Source organism: Pinus tabuliformis, chromosome 9 (assembly GCF_031772625.1).
Source record: "Pinus tabuliformis cultivar Carrire ecotype Pingquan chromosome 9, CPIR1, whole genome shotgun sequence".
In the NCBI taxonomy this organism is placed as follows: domain Eukaryota; kingdom Viridiplantae; phylum Streptophyta; class Pinopsida; order Pinales; family Pinaceae; genus Pinus; species Pinus tabuliformis.
Window position 1 is genome coordinate 657,262,869 of NC_142307.1, and position 23,308 is coordinate 657,286,176.

A 23,308-nucleotide genomic window follows, 5' to 3' on the forward strand; every position below is an offset into this window, starting at 1 on the left:
AGCACCTCCATTAACTGATGTGCACTTTGAGACGATCCAACGAGATATCTCGTCTCCAATATCCTTGGAAATATAGATGCACTTGCACATACTCATGGAATATGTAGATGTGATATTGTTGGGAATGGTCGGTACTCCATAGGTGTCATTTTTGAAAGCATGATGTTTTTTCTACCTTTGATGTTTTTCCTACCTTTATGTTCTTAGATATAATTAGGCCGATAGGCCTTCCTTTGAAACAGACTTTCGTCGTTCTTTTGGCTCTACAATTGACACGTGTCGTCCACATTCAACGGGCAAACAATTTTAGTATTAAGTCTCTTTTTAATATTTTTTAGCGGGCATTCAGCGTCTCCTTCAATTACTTGACATGGTCTCATCAGCTGGCGCGAGTTCTATTGCCCGGATCTCGCAAAACCTCAACTGTAAAACTGTGATGCCAACGCCTTTCTTGATAATGATGGCAGTTCCGAAATTGTGTTAAATTTGACCCCATCAATTCGTTTTATGGTTCAGCCTCTATGCTAATTTGACACAGAGCTGAAATATTGTGGTATGTTCTTCTCTTGCAAGACTTTAGTGCATTCGATTCTTTTTGTTGACTAAATTTCAATGGTTGCACCTTTTCTTTTAGCAAATTGACGTTTTTGTGGCGAATTTGGCCGGATTCAGTCTTTCGTTCGAGGATTCTGCTTGAGTTTGAGCTTTCTTTCGACAAATTTGGCCGAATTTGTGCTTTATTTCGACAAATTTGGGCTATATTCTGAGCTTAAATGGTGGAAATATTGACTGCTTAACCTTACTTATTACTGTTCTCTGTTAGGTTTTCCAAGAATCGCTTATTACTGTTCTAAATAACTGCAGGGATTTATTTACCTCAACTGTAAAACTGTCATGCCAACGCTTTTCTCGATAATGATGGCAGTTCCGAAATTGTGTTAAATTTGACCCCTTCAATTCATTTTATGGTTCAGCCTGTATGCTAATTTGACACAGTGAGCTGAAATATTGCGGTATGTTCTTCTCTTGCGAGACTTTCGTGCATTCTATTCTTTTTGTTGACTAAATTTCAGCGATTGCACCTTTTCTTTTAGCAAATTGACGTTTTTGTGGCGAATTTGGCCGGATTCGGTCTTTTGTTCGAGGATTCTGCTTGAGTTTGAGCTTTCTTTCGACGAATTCATGCTTTATTTCGACAAATTTGGGCTATATTCTGAGCTTAAATGGTGGAAATATTGACTGCTTAACCTTACTTATTACTGTTCTCTGTTAGGTTTTCCAAGAATCGCTTATTACTGTTCTAAATAACTGCAGGGATTTATTTATTTTAAGCTTACTCTGGTGACGGTTTGTAGAGCAAGAGTGGGGCAGCCTAGGTGGGAAGCTGATAAGATATAAGTTATTGGTGGTTTTTTTCTGTTGAATTTCAAATATTTTGGTCTTCTTCCCTTTGTTAAGGAAAATATGGAGAATTTGTGTTTAATGGTGAATGTAGAAGGAAAATTTGAATTATCGATATTATTGGTCAATATTTCAATATCTTGATTTTTCCGTGTCGTTATTTGTTAAGATTCATGAATATAAGACAAAATTTGGAATTTCTATGCCTATTTATAACCTGTCTAGAAAATTAAGATAAGGTCAGCGTAAGTGTAGGTGATTCAGGGTGGTTTGGCACATGCATATGAGTTGATTTCTGTGTCATGAATGTATTTTGTCAACTTTGACCTTATTGAACTGGTGTCATACTTTAAGGTATCTGACCCAACATGCTTTGAGCAGTGAAAGGTAGTTTATTTGTATAAAACATGCTTTAAGTTGTAACATCTGTATAATCCATTCCTTGTTCTTATTTCCTCACCATTCTATCGAAATTTAATTGAACTAAATTTCACCGGTATTTATGATTTTTTGTTCTATAATGCCCTCCTCTTGATGTAAGGATTCTAAGAGATGATGCCATTGTAATATGGTCTGTCCAAAAGTATTTAACCTATTTATAGTTAAGGTATAGTTGGCATGTGTGGCAGTCATTTGTTAATGGTTAAACTCAAAGGGAATTGATTGTTAATATGGAAATATTTAAATCAATTGGGGATTGTTAAAATTTATTAGGTCCCGTTGACAGTTATTTGTGAGACTTATTTCTTGATGTTGAGTTTAATAACTTTAATTTCTAATGGAAAAAGGGAAATCATATTTTTTCACACCAGGGTAGTGGGAGAAGATGATGATTGCACTGGATGTACAAATTATCAATCCATTTAATAGTTATAATCGTACTAACAGCCTCAACGAGGTAGAGGATTAGAAATTGGTAAATGAGGGGATTGGCCTATGATCGAAGAAATTTAGATTGTTACAAGGATGAAGGATTAGAAATTGGTAAATGAGGGGATTGGCCTGTGATCGAAGAAATTTAAATTGTTATAAGGATGAAGATTTTATTTGAACATCAGGATCAATGGTGTGGTGTGCCTGCTCTAACTGCTTCACATTCTGATGATGTTGTGTTCGAGGTGACTATAGTCTGTATGTTGTGGTTGCTGTGGGTCTTCGTAATGTGAATGTTTCAGGTTCCAATTGTGTGTCTGTTTGGATTCTGGTAGCATTTCAGGATTTCACATGAAGTTGAAGGAGGTGGACTGTTGCAATTTGGCAAAAAAATCAAAGGTTGCTCATGAAGAGCAGCATGCCATGAGGCATGTTATCATAAAACTGGTGAAGTATTATGATGTTTTTGAGCATCAGGATTTCACATGAAGTTGAAGGAGATGGACTGTTGTAATTTGGCATGCAATCAAATGCTGCCTGGGAAGAGCAGCATGGCAGAGGCACGATATCATAAAACTGGTGAAGAATTATGATGTTTTTAAACATTAGGATGAGTAGCCTGATAATGGCAAAAGGTGTTATTAAAGTTAATGGTGCTGTCTGTTTCCTGTGTGCTTTGGGTCATGATTCATGGGGTCGAATCTGTTCATTTAAGGGTTTTGGTGGGATACTAAATTTTAGAATGTCTGGAGAAATATTTAGGTAATCAGTCTCATTTCTGTAATTTCTGGACAAATTTTCCTTCTTTTTGAAAAAAGGTCTGTTTAAATTGTCCACAGTCTATTTTAAACATTCTGCAAGATGTTGCTATGATTTGTTCTGTCCAAATATGGCCAATCTAATTTTACTCAGAATATTGGTCATTACAAAGTATACATTTTTTGAAATCCAGAATTACCTTATGTGGAAAAATCTTATGTTCGTTGTTTAGAAATATTGATTCTCAGTACTGAGATATATAGAAAGGAGGTCTTGTCATTTGTATCATCTAAGAATTATTCATTTATATGATGGAAAGGAGGTTGCCCCTTGCCCCCTCTGTTGCTTCCTCTGATGCCTTCTCCAGGGGACTCCAGTAAAACTAAGTCAACTATAGCTCCAGCTGCCTATGCCTATGCAACTCTATCTGAGTTCATGTATTCCACCGACCATAACTGATTGCCGGCAACGATAATGATAGCACATAGGCATAGTGAAATGCTTTTAATATTGAATTTATAGGTTGAGAATGAGATATGATGAACGTTGAGCAGAAAAATGAATGAGAGATGATGAAATTAATACGTCAATTAGAGTGATTGTGTTTTTAATTTAGAGAATGTATATGCGAGAGAATTATGTTCTTAATTTAGAGAATATATATGTGAGAGAATTAATATTTGGTGGTATAATGTACAAAAATAATCACCAAAAGTTTGGGAATATCTTCCCAGAAAATTCGATTTCTCTGCTTCAACTACGTACAAAGATATCAGACCTTGTAGACTGAGCTTTTTCCAGCGCGAAGCATCCATTTAAGTTGAGGAATTTAAGGTTTATGAGACTTGAAAGTGTCCAAGTCATGGTAGTTTCATTCTTGCTAATGTTTATGGCAAGGCAATATTTTGTGAAATGTTAATGTTTTGGAACCAGGGGTAAACACATTCAACCATCCCTATATCTAATATGGATGCTTTCTTCAATGCGAGTTCTCTTAAAAGACCCACCGATTCTTTCGAAAACTAAGCGAGCTATTGGACAACAGTCCATTGTCAAAGTTGTGTGATGTTTTCGATGGAATTAGGGATCAAACAAAACACTGTAGCTAAGAATTGTAATGTCTTAGTTTTCATTAAAAAATTTCTCACCAGCAATATCGCAGTGATGCAGTACACATGTTGTGGGAGGGAGATTAGGAGATGGTGCACAGGTGGTACGGTTTGCGAATTAAAATTTCAGGTATTTTCCATTACCATAACACGCTATCATGATTTTGGGGGAAAAATTAATTAAACTGCTATCATGGTTTTAGGGGGAAAAATCAATTAAACTGGATGAGACTGCATTGGTTTTTGGGCGTGGTTCTTTGATAAAATTGGGAGTTATTAAATTTTTTTAATGCATTGATTTTCAATGTTTCAAAGTTGTGTGAGTATTCAACTAAAATAATTCTAAATTTTGATGTATTAATGAAATTAATTGAGTACTGTTTTTTTATTTTTATTTTTTATTTTTCAAAGTTAATTTAATTGTTGGAGTGCTATTTTTAAGTTTTTCGAATTCTGTATAAATCGATTAACTTAATTTAGATTTTAAAATACTTGTAGAAATCGTATCACATGGCATGGTTGGAAAGTGTAATCATTTTTATTGTCCATTGTAACAAAAATTTATGTTGATATATATTACATACATTTTTTTAAACCTTTGTATTGTGTTTATGCACAATGATTCAATTCCAAATAAGGCATTGTTACCTCTGCTTTCTCGCTTTTCGCATTTATGCACAAGGATTCCATTCCAAATAAGGCATTGTTGCCTCTACTTTCTCGCATTTTCCCGGTGCTTATTCTACAACTAATGCAGCTTTATGTACTTTCCATTGCAGCCATATCTGCTTCACTTTCCATTACTCTTTTCATGAAATTAAATGACATGGTCAAATGCTTAATCTTATATGATAGCGAAAATTACATGGTCAAATGCTTTTGCTCTTGAAGTATGATTAGATTGTGGGATATTGTTTTCTAAGGTTTTGTGAATGTGGGGTTAAATTAAGTTTAAGTTTAATATGTTTCTTCGATTATTTGACATTAGTACTGATGGAATTGCTTGACAAATGAGATATGATTAGACTGTGGGTTGTTGTTTTCTAAGGTTTTGTGAATGTGCGGTTAAATTAAGTTTGTGTCATGAATGTATTTTGTCAACTTTGACCTTATTGAACTGGTGTCATACTTTAAGGTATCTGACCCAACATGCTTTGAGCAATGAAAGGCAGTTTATTTGTATAAAACACGCTTTAAGTTGTAACATCTGTATAATCCATTCCTTGTTCTTATTTCCTCACCATTCTATTGAAATTTAATTGAACTAAATTTCACCGGTATTTATGATTTTTTGTTCTATAATGCCCTCCTCTTGATGTAAGGATTCTAAGAGATGATGCCATTGTAATATGGTCTGTCCAAAAGTATTTAACCTATTTATAGTTAAGGTATAGTTGGCATGTGTGGCAGTCATTTGTTAATGGTTAAACTTAAAGGGAATTGATTGTTAATATGGAAATATTTAAATCAATTGGGGATTGTTAAAATTTATTAGGTCCCGTTGACAGTTACTTGTGAGACTTATTTCTTGATGTTGAGTTTAATAACTTTAATTTCTAATGGAAAAAGGGAAATCATATTTTTTCACACCAGGGTAGTGGGAGAAGATGATGATTGCACTGGATGTACAAATTATCAATCCATTTAATAGTTATAATCGTACTGACAGCCTCAACGAGGCAGAGGATTAGAAATTGGTAAATGAGGGGATTGGCCTATGATTGAAGAAATTTAAATTGTTACAAGGATGAAGGATTAGAAATTGGTAAATGAGGGGATTGGCCTGTGATCGAAGAAATTTAAATTGTTATAAGGATGAAGATTTTATTTGAACATCAAGATCAATGGTGTGGTGTGCCTGCTCTAACTGCTTCACATTCTGATGATGTTGTGTTCGAGGTGACTGTAGTCTGTATGTTGTGGCTGCTGTGGGTCTTCGTAATGTGAATGTTTCAGGTTCCAATTGTGTGGCTGTTTGGATTCTGGTAGCATTTCAGGATTTCACATGAAGTTGAAGGAGGTGGACTGTTGCAATTTGGCAAAAAAATCAAAGGTTGCTCGTGAAGAGCAGCATGCCATGAGGCATGCTATCATAAAACTGGTGAAGTATTATGATGTTTTTTAGCATCAGGATTTCACATGAAGTTGAAGGAGATGGACTGTTGTAATTTGGTTTGCAATCAAATGCTGCCTGGGAAGAGCAGCATGGCAGAGGCATGATATCATAAAACTGGTGAAGAATTATGATGTTTTTAAACATTAGGATGAGTAGCCTGATAATGGCAAAAGATGTTATTAAAGTTAATGGTGTTGTCTGTTTCCTGTGTGCTTTGGGTCATGATTCATGGGGTCGAATATGTTCATTTAAGGGTTTTGGTGGGATACTAAATTTTAGAATGCCTGGAGAAATATTTGGGTAATCAGTCTCATTTCTGTAATTTCTGGACAAATTTTCCTTCTTTTTGAAAAAAGGTCTGTTTAAATTGTCCACAGTCTATTTTAAACATTCTGCAAGATGTTGCTATGATTTGTTCTGTCCAAATATGGCCAATCTAATTTTACTCAGAATATTGGTCATTGCAAAGTATACATTTTTTGAAGTCCAGAATTACCTTATGTGGAAAAATCTTATGTTCGTTGTTTAGAAATACTGATTCTCAGTACTGAGATATATAGAAAGGAGGTCTTGTCATTTGTATCATCCAAGAATTATTCATTTATGTGATGGAAAGGAGGTTGCCCCTTGCCCCCTCTGCTGCTTCCTCTGATGCCTTCTCCAGGGGACTCCAGTAAAACTAAGTCAACTATAGCTCCAGCTGCCTATGCCTATGCAGCTCTATCTGAGTTCATGTATTCCACCGACCATAACTGATTGCCGGCAACGATAATGATAGCACATAGGCATAGTGAAATGCTTTTAATATTGAATTTATAGGTTGAGAATGAGATATGATGAACGTTGAGCAGAAAAATGAATGAGAGATGATGAAATTAATACGTCAATTAGAGTGATTGTGTTTTTAATTTAGAGAATGTATATGCGAGAGAATTATGTTCTTAATTTAGAGAATATATATGTGAGAGAATTAATATTTGGTGGTATAATGTACAAAAATAATCACCAAAAGTTTGGGAATATCTTCCTAGAAAATTCGATTGCTCTGCTTCAACTACGTACAAAGATATCAGACCTTGTAGACTGAGCTTTTTCCAGCGCGAAGCATCCATTTAAGTTGAGGAATTTAAGGTTTATGAGACTTGAAAGTGTCCAAGTCCTGGCAAGAGAAATATTTTGTGAAATGTCAATAGTTTGGAACCAGGGGTAAACACATTCAACCATCCCTATCTCTGATATGGATGCTTTCTTCAATGTGAGTTCTCTTAAAAGACCCACCGATTCTTTCGAAAACTAAAGCTAGCTATTGGACAACAGTCCATTGTCAAAGTTGTGTGATGTTTTCGATGGAATTAGGGATCAAACACAACACTGTAGCTAAGAATTGTAATGTCTTAGTTTTCATTAAATAAATTTCTCACCAGCAATATCGCAGTGATGCAGTACACGTGTTGTGGGAGGGAGATTAGGAGATGGTGCACAGGTGGTATGGTTTGCGAATTAAAATTTCAGGTATTTTCCATTACCATAACACGCTATCATGATTTTGGGGGAAAAATTAATTAAACTGCTATCATGGTTTTGGGGGGAAAAATCAATTAAACTGGATGAGATTGCATTGGTTTTTGGGCGTGGTTCTTTGATAAAATTGGGAGTTATTAAATTTTTTTAATGCATTGGTTTTCAATTTTTCAAAGTTGTGTGAGTATTCAACTAAAATAATTCTAAATTTTGATGTATTAATGAAATTAATTGAGTACTGTTTTTTTATTTTTTATTTTTCAAAGATAATTTAATTGTTGGAGTGCTATTTTTAAGTTTTTCGAATTCTGTATAAATCTATTAACTTAATTTAGATTTTAAAATACTTGTAGAAATCGTATCACATGGCATGGTTGGAAAGTGTAATCATTTTTATTGTCCATTGTAACAAAAATTTATGTTGATATATATTACATACATTTTTTTAAACCTTTGTATTGTGTTTATGCACAATGATTCAATTCCAAATAAGGCATTGTTACCTCTGCTTTCTCGCTTTTCGCATTTATGCACAAGGATTCCATTCCAAATAAGGCATTGTTGCCTCTGCTTTCTCGCATTTTCCCGGTGCTTATTCTACAACTGATGCAGCTTTATGTACTTTCCATTGCAGCCATATCTGCTTCACTTTCCATTACTCTTTTCATGAAATTAAATGACATGGTCAAATGCTTAATCTTATATGATAGCGAAAATTACATGGTCAAATGCTTTTGCTCTTGAAGTATGATTAGACTGTGGGTTATTGTTTTCTAAGGTTTTGTGAATGTGGGGTTAAATTAAGTTTAAGTTTAATATGTTTCTTCGATTATTTGACATTAGTACTGATGGAATTGCTTGACAAATGAGATATGATTAGACTGTGGGTTGTTGTTTTCTAAGGTTTTGTGAATGTGCGGTTAAATTAAGTTTAATTTTAATATGTTTCTTGAATTATTTGACATTAGTACTGATGAAATTGGTTGACAGAGTGCCTTTTGAAGTTCTGGAATTTTTTTAAAGATACGATTAAATTAATTTTAATTTCGATAGACTTATAAAATTATTTGCCATGGTACCTGTAAAATGTTCGAAGAGAATTCCTTTTTCGTGGCCTTCGTAGCATATTTATGTTGAAATATTTTTGGCACCTGTAAAAATGTTCGAAGAGAATTCCTTTTTCGTGGCCTTCGTAGCCTAATGATCATGCTTTTAAATTCTCTCTGGATCTCATTAATCGCTTAAGTCTGTACTTCAATCTTTTTTCTCTCTTCTTAGTCCGCTCACAATCCCATTAATTCCTTTTAATCTTTAGTTTTATTTTGATCTTCTGGCTCTGTTCTCGGTTGGCATTAATTTTGGCTCTGTTATTTCTATGTAGTTTTCGATCTTTAACCCTGCTCTGTTCTTTCTATGTAGTTTTCTTTAACCCAAATACTGGTAGGTTTAGCCCAACTACTGGTAGGTTTCTTTCATCATGAATGATACTAATTTTATGTTTCTTGAATTAAAATAGTTGAATTAGAGAAACCTCCATTACAACTATATTTCCTCTGAGCTGCTCTCAAAGCAAAACCCAGTCCATTCATCTCAGTTTTATTATTCCATTTTCCTTCTGGTTTCCTCGGCTCTACAGTTTCTTCTTAATTCATTTCAGCCGTTATAATCTCATTGAATCAAAATTATTCGCTCGATCCGTTTCATTGTTTTATGTTGCTTCAGTTACAGTTACAGTTCTATTTCCTCTGAGCAAATATTCCTCTCCAAATTATTCAGGGGATCCGTTCCATTGTTTTATGTTGCATCGTGTGAAACAGAGCAATTACAATTACAGTATTCCTCTGAGCTTTACTCTCAAAACAAACCCCAATCTTGTAATTTCAGCGAATATTCCTGAGTTTCTATTTCGTAAGTTTCTAAGGATCAACTGTGGAATTTTATACTCCCCAAATTTCAACAAGATATTCCTAACTAAGAAAATAATAGCCAGTGATTTGCAAAGAGGTGTTATACAAACACACATTGTATATATTATAGGGCATTTTGATGTGGATTGCAGTTTTCATGAATATTTTGGAATTGGAAGTTTAAGCTTTAAAAAAATATAACTGTTCTTATGATAGATCAAATTCCAAGATATTCATGAAATCTATTCAAGTAGCTATGGCTCTTATTTTAGGTATACGAAATGGTTTTCCTCATAAAATTGATGTAAATGTGCAACCCAATTTATTGGAATCAGAAGAACGGGCAGAAATGCTATGGTCAGACTGAACTAGTGCGGGAAGAAATGCTATGGTCAGACTGAACTAGTGCAATTTGAAGGATACTCGCCTCCAGTGATTCCTCAGGTGCCCATAGTGAAGGAAGTTATAGGGACTATGATTTTTCCTGTTACTCTGCCGGATATCACAGGACTCCCAATTTCGCAAAGATGGTCACCCTTCAATTTACAGTAGTACCGTTACTAGTGATGAGAAGCAGCATCTTGAGCAGTTTGCAGATTGTAGCCATTGGTGTTTACCAGGCGTCCATGATACATGGAACGAGCTTATGTATGTCACTTTGCTTTCCAAGGATGTACGGAATTGATAATTCTTATTGATCCCTGAAGCTGGGCCAAATCTAGGACGTGGTTGGCCCTAAGGAGGAAATCCTCTGCCTTGACTCGCTGGAGCAGTAAACATATCTGGCATTGCAAACCCATCCACAGGGCCCATTCCAATCCTGTCAAAGCCATAAGTATCACCAGAAACCATACCTGGATGAAAGCCCAAAGCCTTTGATCCTGCCATTCCCCGGCTACCCCTTGACATTGTCCCACGCCACATCATTCCTCTTCCCTTGCCTCTTCCTTGGCTTGCACTCCAAGTCTGGCTTGAGCTTTCTTGGTCATCGCAAACATTGATTTGAACTTATTTCAGTAAAACGTGAAAGAAAAAAATCACAAAATTATGCTTATTTCTGTATTGGGTTATGATGGAAACAAAAATTTACTTGTTGGGTTGCTCTAGATTGAAGATTTCTGGAATGAGTTGTTATTCACTTGTATTCGTTACCGTATGGGTGTATGATGACTATCAACGTTTTGATTTGGCTGTTTTGCAAAATTTTCACCTTAGTTGTTGTGTTGACTTTACATGCTCACACATTTGAATGTGTTTGGTTAACATTTTTTGTGTAGATTTTGGTTAAGTCTGGTTTTTTGTTTAGGAATAAGAGTTTTGTAGGGAGATTCTAGGTTTGGCAAATTTGCAGTTTCTTCTACTACTTGAGACTATGGACGACTCTGTTCCTCTGGGCTAGGTTTATATATAGAATCAGGCATACTGGTGCTATGAATTTGAATAAAGTACTTTGGTATTTTTCTAGGCTTGACCAAAGGATAATGGAATATTTCATCAAATTGATCAAGAAAAGCATGGAAAGGATATTATTAAGGATAGCAGAAATGAAATAAGACATTCAATGTGTTCCTTGTAATATAGATATAAACAAAACATCTAAAGAAAAGTAATTGCACAATGATCCAGTCCAAGAAAACAAGGTTTTCCACAAACCAATTAACTCTTCTAGAAAAATTCAAAAATTCCAATTAAATAATCCTATCGGCCTCTCTTTGTACCTTTTGGGACAATTGCTAGTTTATAGATTTTTGAAATATTTGATGAATTCTAAAGACGGGAAAAGTATGTATTAGATTTTTTGCTTTTTGGAATTATTTATATTTGAGAAAATAGTAATTCTATTAATCAAAAGATTAAGGAACAGAGAGATAAAACTCTGTACGACTTGTTATTTGTTTTTCAACTTTGACAGAATATAGAAACAAGACTAAACACTAAATTAAAATATTATTAATCCCTCACTTTATTCCTAAATGGTTTATTATTATTATTTTTATTTTGTATTTTTTAAAATGAAATAATTTATAATTCTAATTCCCTCTATAATTTATTTGATTCGATTCTTTTATGATTCTCGTATATATTTCTTATTTTATTTAATGAGCCTTTTTATTGTGGTCAATTTTTTTCTCTCTAATTCGCTTTAATTGTATAGTATTATTTGAAGGTGGGTAATTTCATTTTATTTATTTCTAATTTTTTATTTTAATTTTTTTTTTATTGGATTCTTTAATACTTTTTCTTAGTTTTACGCAGTTTTTTTAGTATAGTTATTTTTTAATTTTGACTTTGTATTTTTCAATCTAATTATTTTGATTTAAGTATGATTTTTTATTAGGGTTTTTTTTTTTTTTTTTTTTTAAAGGGTTTTTTTAAATTTTTTTCCCATTTTAAAGTTTTTTATTATTTAATAAATAAATAATTAATAAAATATTAAAGTTTTTTATTAATTAATAAATAAACAATTTAATAAAATATTATGACTATTCATATTAGATTTTGCATTTTTATGATTGAATAATAGATTATTGAATAAATATATTAATAAAACATTTTTATGGTTGGAATTAGCTGTTGCATCTCTACTATATTAGATCTCCCTATTCAACTATTTATCTATGTCTTGATGATGAATCATAGTAAATGGTTCAAAACACATTGATTTGAAAATCTATTTGTAATTTACTACGAAAAATAATTGATATGATTATTTATTTATTTATTCCCTCCCATTAACATTTTTGAAACATTAATAAATTTCACTGTTTATGTTCCATTTTGATTATTTTGATGAGATTTTTTTTGCTATATTAGATAGGCAAATCACTCATCTTGGTCATGAGAGTTAAATTAACTTCTTATATTTTATGAGATACTATTAAGAGTAGCCCAATTATATAAATAAAATGGTGATAAATATCCATAAGCATCAAAACACTTGCCTCATGACATAGCTCACATTACCAAGACAAAAAATAATGATAATTCTATTTGAAATTAGTATTATTTTTAATATTTAATATCAATTATAAAAAAATTAATATAGGAGTTAAACAAATATACATTAGAAAAACATGTAACTTGTAAATAAGCATTATTACAATACCATAGGCCAATACTATGGATTACTAATATGACTTGTCCAAAATTCATAACTTACATTCATATGATATGAACATGAATGTTCATATGACAGTTAGGTGAACAGGTGGTGAAAACCCAAATTTAATTTGTTTTAATAAAAAAATTCAAATAAAATTTTCAAGAAACCCATAACTCATTTTGAAATCAATATGAACCATTTATATGTGCATTTTATTATTAGTATTCTCTAGATATTTTATGGAGGTTTAATTTCTATTATCCACCTAATTTTTCACATGAATAAATTGAAATTCTAGAAGTTCATTTCCAAAATAAACACACTTATGAACATAATTATATTTTTTCTTTTTAAATTTATGATCTCTTTAATTTAATAGTTTATAAAAGAAATTTATAATATCTTTGAAGAAATATGTCATTGTAATGGGACATCAGTTTCAAGGTTGCATCATCAATGAGTTAGAAGTGATTGCAGTGGTGGAACACTGGGAGATGCCAAGTATAGGTATATACTGAAAAATGTAATTTTCATGTAGGAAAATTCTCTGTATACAGCCCCAAAGCATAACAAATTCCCAATAGAGGGAATCTTTAACTTACGATAGAGATAAGAGCACCATATTAACTTTCACATAACAAGTATGAGGACTTAAGGCTTGGGAAATGGTTTAGAGTGCCCAAAAAATATGGACTTAAGACCTAATATAGCCTTATATCACTCATAGGCCATGCATAAATCCTTAAACCACCATATAACAATTGCAAAGGAAATCATTGATCTATAAGGGAGATTAGGGCATGGCCTAAGATAGTTGTAAAGGAGTAAATAAATCCATAACAACTACTTTTGAAATTCATGAGACATGCATATTGCCCCAAACAACCACACAATATTTATAAATGGAGTATTTAACTTACAAGAGGGATATGTGCATCACTTCAAGGATTTTTTAACTAGGATAGGATTATAGGACTAGGATAAAATTTGGGTTAAAAGAAATGACTTCAGACCTAAGAGTTGCTTATAATACTCATGTTACAAGGGCTTATTGAGCCAAGTGTCTATTACATGAAACCTCAAAATGGTGAGTATATTCTAAAGATTGACCCTATAACGATAATATAATATGTTGGAGCCTACTGCACGAACCATGCACCATAAAAGAAACTACAAGGACAAAGTTCCTAGCTCTTGTCTATATACCATATACTTCATACTGAATGATCATATACTTAATCTTCATATTCATGGCTAATTAGAGAGCTGAGGGATACTAAATGCATTTGTAAGTTAAAGATGTCTTTTATATTTTTAGGATGATTGAGAGGTGATATTTCTGAATAATTTGTACATATATCCAATCAATGACAGAAGGAAGTACAAATTAATAATACACTAATCCCTATAATTCCAAAATATGTGTTTCTATTGTTATGTGCATTTATAGTTTGAATGTATTGAATGAAGTGGAAAAAGAAGTGCATTACCAAATTAGAGTCCAAAATGAAAAATCCCACATCTAAGTCAAAACTACCTTGCAATCACAAAAGGTTGTACATATAAGACATTAAATTCAATTAAACCCTACAAAATAAAATTGGAATATTTTTCTTCATAGATGATCATTATATACTAATTTATGGCAAGTACTAGCCAACTTTCATAATTCAGATCGTGTATGAAAGGAAGAATGTTAATGCTAACTTAGGGACATGCAAGAAAAACACCTCTCATGCACCAGTAAGAGCTAAAGGAAATATCAAACTTCATCTAAGATTTGTTTATTCTCCTTAAAGTGGTAGTGGCATCTACATCTTAATGCATAACCCGAATGAACGTTTGAAAAAAATGTGCATTTTACTAAGAAGATGTGAATCACAATGGTGCTTGAACTCACGAACAAGAATTTTCCACCAATGTTGATAATTAGTCATTCTTTGACACATTTTAATTATTAAAAAATTTATTTGTTTGTTCTTCTGGATATTACTTATTTATAAGTTGAAGGAGGTAGTTTTAGAGAAAATTTTATAAAGAGAGAATGTATATTGTTGTTAGAAATAGCCAAATTCATTGAAGTGAATAAGAAAAATATTACAAGTCATGTATTTTTTTATTGTGCTCTATGATTTGAGAAGAAAACACAAGGATTCACATATATTTCTTTGGAAAGTGATGTATTAATTGGAATAGACTAATAATGATATTGATATGATCTTAATTTTGATTGGAATTAAAAAGAATTAACTAAGAAATTAGTAAATGTTAATTACATTGAACCTTCCTCATCATACCCTTATCTAGTCTAGCACAAATCATGCTCCTTTAACCTAGTAATCATGCTCCCTTAACCCACTTCATTCAATATTATGCCAACATAATAAGTAAATCCTTGGATAAACACATGAAAAATAGTGGACATGTCATTTCACGAAAACATATAGGAAACAAGCTGTTTAAATTAAGCCATTTTCATGAAATTTTAATATGCACGTTGCTCCTCAAAAGTCATTAATATGAAAATGATTTTTTTCTTTTTATAAACACATTATTAATGGTACTTTTAAGGATAAGTTTGCAGACCTTTCATAGGTTATAATAAATTTAATTTTAATCTTTGCAATCAATATCATAAACTATAAAAATTATCTTTATATTTTTATATTCCTCATAAATACAATGTGTTTCATAACTAATTGTCCAAATTCTTTTAATTACTAAAAGGAATGAAAGCTTTTATTTTCCTTTTACCCAACCAAACATTCAACATTAATGCATGCCTAATTTTTAAGTGATGTGACCCAACCTTCTCAATTTTCATTAATCTAATGTGCTCATTGTATTTATCAATATATTGATAAATTTATTTTGCAATTTTCTAACTTTCTTCCATTGAAAATTGTGAAATTGACATAAAAAGACATGAAAAAATAAGAAAAATAATTTTTTAATAAATATATAATGAAATAATTAAATCAAACATTTAAAATAATACATTTAAATTTATATTAATATTTAATATCATTTTAAATATTTATATTTTATTTTTTTATAAACAATCACATCCATTTTTAAGTTAAACATTTTAATACACACTGATGGAAATTCTTCCAAAGATCTCAATTCTTCCAAAGATCTCACAACTATTTTTGAATCAATATTCTGATGGACCACATTGGACTTAATATGAAAGTTTGATTTAAAAATAAATGAGATCTATTTAAAAACCTTCCATAAAATTCAAAATTATATTAAGTGGCACTTTACATGTGAAAGAACATGGGAATATTCACATAGATAGTGGTGAACGTTGGCTGTGGACGTTGATCTTTATGCGAATAATGATGACACGCATGTAAGCAAAATGTGATATTCTTCCCCTACAAAGTGTTCATTTTTAATGCATGTGACAACAGGAGCGTCCTTGAAATCATTGGCTATAAATAATAATAATAATATATATATATATATATATATAAAATAATATTAATATATATAGATATATATATATATATAATAATAATAATAGTGCACTATGTTTTGAAATAGAATAAAAATAATCATTAAATGTATCTTTTAAAAAGAAATATATATATATATATATATAAACAATAAATAGATATAACAAATTTTAGAAACTATCATATTAAAATCTCATTATGTTGCAAAAAAAAAACTTTAAATCAACTTCAAAATTAAAAAATGCTTAACTGGTAGTACTTTTTATCAATATTTTGAAAGTCTTAAAATCAATTCTCAAATCAAAAAGTGATGTTATTTGTAGTACTCCATTTGTTTAGGGATAAAATTCCCACTTGTTTAAAAGCATAACATTAACAACCTAGAACCATTTAAACTAAAATCCTAAAATCAACTCATGAATCAAAGAATGATCCACTAATAGTACTCCTATTTTATAATTAAAATTACAAGTTAACTGAAACTACTATTTTAAAAACTAATATTTTGTAACCAAAACCTTAAAACCAACTTTTTAATGTAAAAAAAATGTTATTAATAATTCTTTTAGGTCAAAACTACATCATTTCTAAAGCTACAACCTATGAAACTTAATATTATTATACAACAAATTATTAATTAAAAAAAGAAAACCCTCAAAACAAAGAAATACATTAATTGTTTTTATTTAAAATAAATTCAAAATAACATTAGATATAATAAAAATAAAAAAAATAGATTAAAATTATATCTCTTTTTCTTATTATTAATTCAAATAATTTTAAAATAAATAATAATAATAGTTATTATTATTATAAAATAAATTTATTTATTAGTTTTGATGGTTAGTTTAATTGGTCGAGTTCTCACCATTAAAGCACTATTGTTATTGAGAGGTCATTGGTTCAATACTCTGAATACTCTTCGGGTTAGGCTCTCTAGTTGAGTAGGCATGAAGTGATCCCTTTAGGTAGATCTTCCTGGTACAAATATTTCATGCACATAGTGATTGCCAATTTCTAACATCCGTAAGTCACATAAATATCATAAATATCTTGAAACTTGTGTTCCCACATTTCTGAGAATTGTTATTTATGTACTATCTTGGCCTAGATAGATTATTTCATTACATCCAAAATATCGCTTTCAGCTAAGAATTCCTTTCAATTCATGAAAAAAGGTGTATGTTTTTCCGAGATACAAAATTTTTCGTCATATCCAGAGGTATACAGTCCAAATATGCCCTTTTCTAAATATTTTTTGTAGAGCTCATATTCTGGTTTTTTATTTATATTCCTAGTTTTCTAGTCTTTCCTGACTACATATTTTATTTTTCCTCTATTTTGTATGGTCTAAACAAATCATAAACAACACGAAATGTTGCATTTTCCAGGTAACCTAACCAAGATTTAACCCCTTTGCTGTTGAGTTTTGATTTTGTTTGTTTGTTTGTTTGTTTGTTTTTGGATGAGCACATATTTCTGGTAGGCACACAGTTCAAGGTAGAGCAACAAAATAACAACAAAAACACCCCTACCCTCCACTATTATTGTTATGTCAACAACAACAACCCCACCCTCCTTCGCTATTATTGTTATGCTTTTTGCACTAGCTCACTTTGTTAAAATATACTTTATTTAGTAAGAGGTCTTGAGTTCAAATCTCCTCTTAGGTTACTGTTTGAAAATTTTCATTCAAACTTAGGTTATTTAATAACTTTATTGTATGGTGATTGGTCTTCCTCTTATTTCTCATAGTGATGGTGTATGTTCTAGTTGTTTTCTTAGAAAACATCAATGGGATAGTTTTAACAAATGTACGTCTTAGCACACCTCAACTCCTTTGCAGCTTGTTCACGGTGATTTATGTGGTTCAATTTATTCTCCTTCCTTCTCAGGGTTCAAGTACTTCTTAACTTTCATTGATGACTTCTCCAGATGCACTTGGGTTTATTTCTTAGTTAAGAGCGAATTGTTTGACTTGTTTTTGGCCTTCAAGGTCCTTGTAGAAAAACAATATGGATATGAACTACAAAGGTAAGGAAGATATAATGGATGGAATATTTTAATAATAAATTCACAATTTACTGCACTATGCAAGGCATTCAAATGCCACATTCTATTGCATACACACCACAATAAAATGGTGCTATTGAAAGAAAGAATCATACATTAAAAGAAATGGATAATTGTAAGATTCAATCTAATGATTAACTCTTCATTATTTGGCGAACGTAATCAACTGTGAAAATTACATAGTAAATCACACTCCCATAGAGGATTTAAGCAATATAACACTAGAAGAACCATGGACTAAAATTTAATCAGATGTGAGCCACTTCTGTATCTTTTTTTTTTTTTTTTAACATGGTCAATTACTTTTATATTATAAAACGAACAGAAGAAGGACTAAGTCCTATTACATTCCAGTTGCAAATGGTCTTTACTAGAGGAACAAAAGGGGAACGCAGTCCCTACCTCTTCATGTGAGACCTTGTTTCTAAAGTACTGAAAATTTAAAAACACATATTGTTTGACAAACTACCCAAGCAGCAAGCAAAATTTACAAAGCATTGATGGAAGAAAGCATGAAGATCACCAAAATTGGTTCACAGAGTCCTCTTGTTGCTGTCCCTTCTTTTTACTGTATCTGGAGGAAGCTTCACCCTACTCGCTTTGGTTCAGAGAGTTGATGTAGTCAACTGCATCCTCAAGATGCTTGCATTTGTCCTTCAACTCTTCAATCTCTGCTCTTTGTTTTTCAATTTCAATTTGTTTGTAGTTATTTATGCTCTTCATCTCTGAACGAAGATCTTTGAGAGTTTGAATAAATCGACCTATCATGAATCTGTTGGCACGACACATTGCACAACTCTCATTTTTTTCCACTTTTTCTAAGGGGTTGCAAGACATCTTTGCTGGCCTGTCAACTATATTACTCTTTTGTTCTCTGTTTTTTGACTGAGAGCTTCTGTGCTTTATTTTATGATGGCCTTCTAGTAGATTGCTTTGGTCTCTCTTCTTTTCTTTTGAAGAGTTCCTTTCAGTATGCCAATAAGACTGCTTTCTCTTGCTGATACTAGGGACTTTGCGGATCTGCTTCTGAGGAATGGGCAAGCGAGGAGTAATAGGCTCAGGCCTTATAAACTGAAAATTACAAATGGAAGGGATGCTGAGGGGGCAGGTGAAGTTTGAGAGAACCGACCAAAAGTAAAACACAGTGGTTACTCTGAATTTTTGCAAGGGACCGAGAGCGCAGCTATGAAGGATGAGAGAGGTTGGAGCCGGAACAGGAAGATCACACTGTTTGAGAAAACAATGGCATGTAATTCTATTCAGATGAGCCTGGCTCTAATCATGATGGTGAAGATCAATGGGCTGAAAAGAAAGAGTTTTGAGAGGAGTGGATTGCAGAATGGTGAGAAATAGAGCCTCTATTAATAAGGGCCTGTAGACGATTTCTACTCTGGTGCCAATCACAATGCATCCTTTTCTTCATTATGAGGATTTTCTTCACTGCACGAGAAGGATTAACTAAGATTTTTTTGCCTATTATGTGCAAGTGTATCTCCTTCTGCTTGTTCGTATTTTGATTCCTTGATTCAATTGATTTGATGTGATTAACTATACTTTGAGCCTTAGTCCAGTCCTCTTAAGGGGATGAATTATGGGATTGCTTGTTCATAAATATCTTGGTTTTCTTTCACCATTCCGGCTCTCCGGTCCACTGCCTTGTTGGCCAGTGAGTCAGCCTCCTTATTTTGGGTTTTGAGGACATGTTTAAAGACAACATTCCCCAAATTCTTTATGTTGTCCAAAATTCGCTGTCTAATTTTATTTAATGCTACATTTTTGAAGTCTCTCCCTGCTTCCATTGCTGCTATTATAATTGCCGAGTCACCAATTATTATAGGGTCTTTTAACTGATATTTTTTGAGGATATTGGTACCCATTAACAAACTATATGCCTCTGCCCTATTGTTTGTCATTGTTCCTAGCCCCCATTCATATGTTGCTATTGTCTCGCCTTTCGGATCCAGGATTAATCCGCCTGCCCCTGCTCTTCCTGGGTTGTTCTTTGAAGCTCCATCGAAGAAGAGAATATGTTTTCTTTGAATTTTGATCCATTCCTCCATCTCCATGTTGTTCCCATGAAGCTTCCATGTCCTTCTTTAGAGATTGGCTCCTCACTGAGCCTTGAATGAGGGCTTTGCAATACCAATCCTTTTCTTCTTGTTGCAAACTATTTAGATCCATACTTGATACTCCATTTTCACTTGTTATTTCTAAAATTTGACCCCATGTCTTAGCTAGAATGGTCCATATATTTGGCTTTTGGCCTTTGAAGATACACCTATTCCTGGCAAGCCATAGATGCCAGCAAAGAGTGGAGGGAAGGCACTTCCAGTTTCGACTTATGACAATTCTTTTTTCTTTGCATATGGATAGCTTTGCTCCGAATTTTTGTTTAGAGTTGTCAGTTGCTCTATTATGTCAATGCTCATTTCTAGAGGATTGATAATTTGCTTCCAGCATTGTCTTGCAATAATGCAATTCAGGAATAAGTGTTGAATACTTTCTTCTTCTCTTTGGCACATGACGCATATGGAGGGGCCTTAGAAGCCTTTTTTTCTTAAATTTTCCGTCATAAGAATCTTACCTTTATTAATTTCCATGCAATTTTTTTTTTATTTTGGGTAGACATTCATTCTTCCATGTTGCTGTCGTTCCAATTTTCATAATTGTTGTAGTTTTGTAGGAAGTTGTAGCCCAATTTTACTATAAATTTTCCTCCATTTGGGTCCCATATATAATTATCTTGGCTCTCTTTATTTATGGGGGTTGCTCCTACAAGTAGAAGCTTCAATTCTTCCCACTGATTTTTCAGTCTGTCTGGGAGTGACTGCACTCTCCAAGCTGTCCAGCTATTTTGTTCCCAATCAGAGATGGAATATAACGAAGTTGTACCTTTCTCCTCCATCCATTCTTTTAGTCCTCTTAAATTTTGCTGATGGTTCAAAGGGGTTGCTCCCATGATTCTGTCATCCCAAATAGAGATAGATTTCCCATTCCCTGGATTCTTGGAGATTTGGTCTCTAATTTGTGGGATAATTTTTTTGATAAGTTTCCAAACTTGAGTACAAGGACGGTCTGGGATTATTTCGGTGAGCATCTTTGACTGCTGACAGTTGAGGTATTTCCTTGATAGTGCTTCACTCCACCATTGATCCTTCCCATTTAACATTCTCCAAACTAACTTGATCCCAAGTGCATTGTTTGTCAAGCCTGGAATCCTGATTGAGATACCTCCTTTTTCAAATGGGAGAGTCACTTGATCCCATCGGACAAGACTAAATTTTTTGGATTCTTGTTTTCCTCCTTGCCATAGGAAGCCTCTAATAATTAATTCCATTTCTTTGTGTGCGCTTGCCGGTGCCATAATTATGGCATACTGATATATTGGCAAGGCTGAGAGGAGTGCTTTGATTAATATTGATCTGCCTGCTAGATTTAGCCACGTCATTCCCCAACTTTGAATTTTCCCCCTCATTTTTTCTATTTGTTTGTTCCAGACCTCTGCCTTAACCACTTCTTTTGCCAATGGTAATCCAAGATATGTAAAATGGCTCCATTTTAGTTGAACCGGGATATCCATTATTTGTGAGATCCTCTGCATTATGTTAATTGGAACGTTCCAAGTGTAGATTCTGCATTTCTTATTATTAAGAAGGCCTCCTGAAACTTCAAGGAAATCGTCTAGAACTTTTTTAAACCACCTGGATAATATGCTAGAGGCTCCCCCAATGAGAAGAGTGTCGTCAGCAAAGAGAGAGTGGTTTATTTCTTTAACCCCTCTAGCGATTCTAATACCTGTAATTTTCCTTTTTTCTCTTTGATTTTCAAGCTGAATACTCAACGTTTCAGCCATTAAGATGTAGAGGAAAGGGGAAAGCGGGCACCCTTGTCTCAGTCCTCTTGTGCTTCGAAAATAACTACTTGGCCTCCCATTGATCAACGGTGCTATCCAGGGGGTGGAGATGCATGCCATAACAATATCTATGAACTTGGGAGAAAAGCCAAACTTTTGAAGGACGACCACAAGAAAATTATGATTTACTCTGTCGAAAGCATTGGCCATATCCAACTTTATGACCATGCCCTTTTCCTTTCTTTGAATACTACTGTGTATGGCCTCCTGCACTATAATTACATTGTCTGTAATCTGTCTTTTTGGGACAAAGCCTCCTTGATTTCTGAGATGATGCAAGGTAAAATTCTTTTCAGTCTATTAGCCAAGATTTTCGTGATGATTTTGTAGGAAGAGTTGCATAGAGAGATTGGCCTGTATCTATCAAAAGAGATAGGATTTGGTTCTTTAGGAATGAGAGCCAAGTGTGAAGCTTTGGTATTTTCTCCCACTTTATTTTTTTTGAAAACGTTTTTGATCATTCTCACTAAATCTTTTTTGATTGTTACCCAATGGTTCTTGTAGAAGGCAATTGTGAAACCGTTTGGCCCTGGAGCTTTTTCTGGGTGCATGCTCCATATTTCCTCCTCTGTGACCTCTTTCTCTAGATCTCTGTTTTGTTGTTCGTTGATTTTGCTGCTAGTTTGCTGAAGAAAGTCTTCGCTGTCCACTTGCTGATCCCCTATGGAGAGGAGGTTTTTATAATAGTTATGAGCTGCCTTTTTAATTTCTTCCATTCCCCTTATTTCTTGTCCTTCCACTTGAATTTTGTCGATTTGATTACCTGCTCTTCTTATCTTTAAATTGTTATGAAAAAAATCGGTGTTTTTATCCCCCGCTTTTAGCCATAAACATCTTGACTTTTGCCTAATTTCCTCCTCCTCTTGCCTGTTTTGCTTGTATAGATCCAAGAAAATTTCTTTTTCATGAGCATACTCTTGCTCGCTATCTTGCTTATTTTCTTTTTCCTTGCTCATATTTTCAAGTTTCTCTTGCAGTTCTATTTTTTTATTTTTTTCCTTGAGAGCATTTTCTCTTGCCCATGCTTTTAGTTGAAATCTTAAATTTTTCAGCTTAGTTTCCCATACAT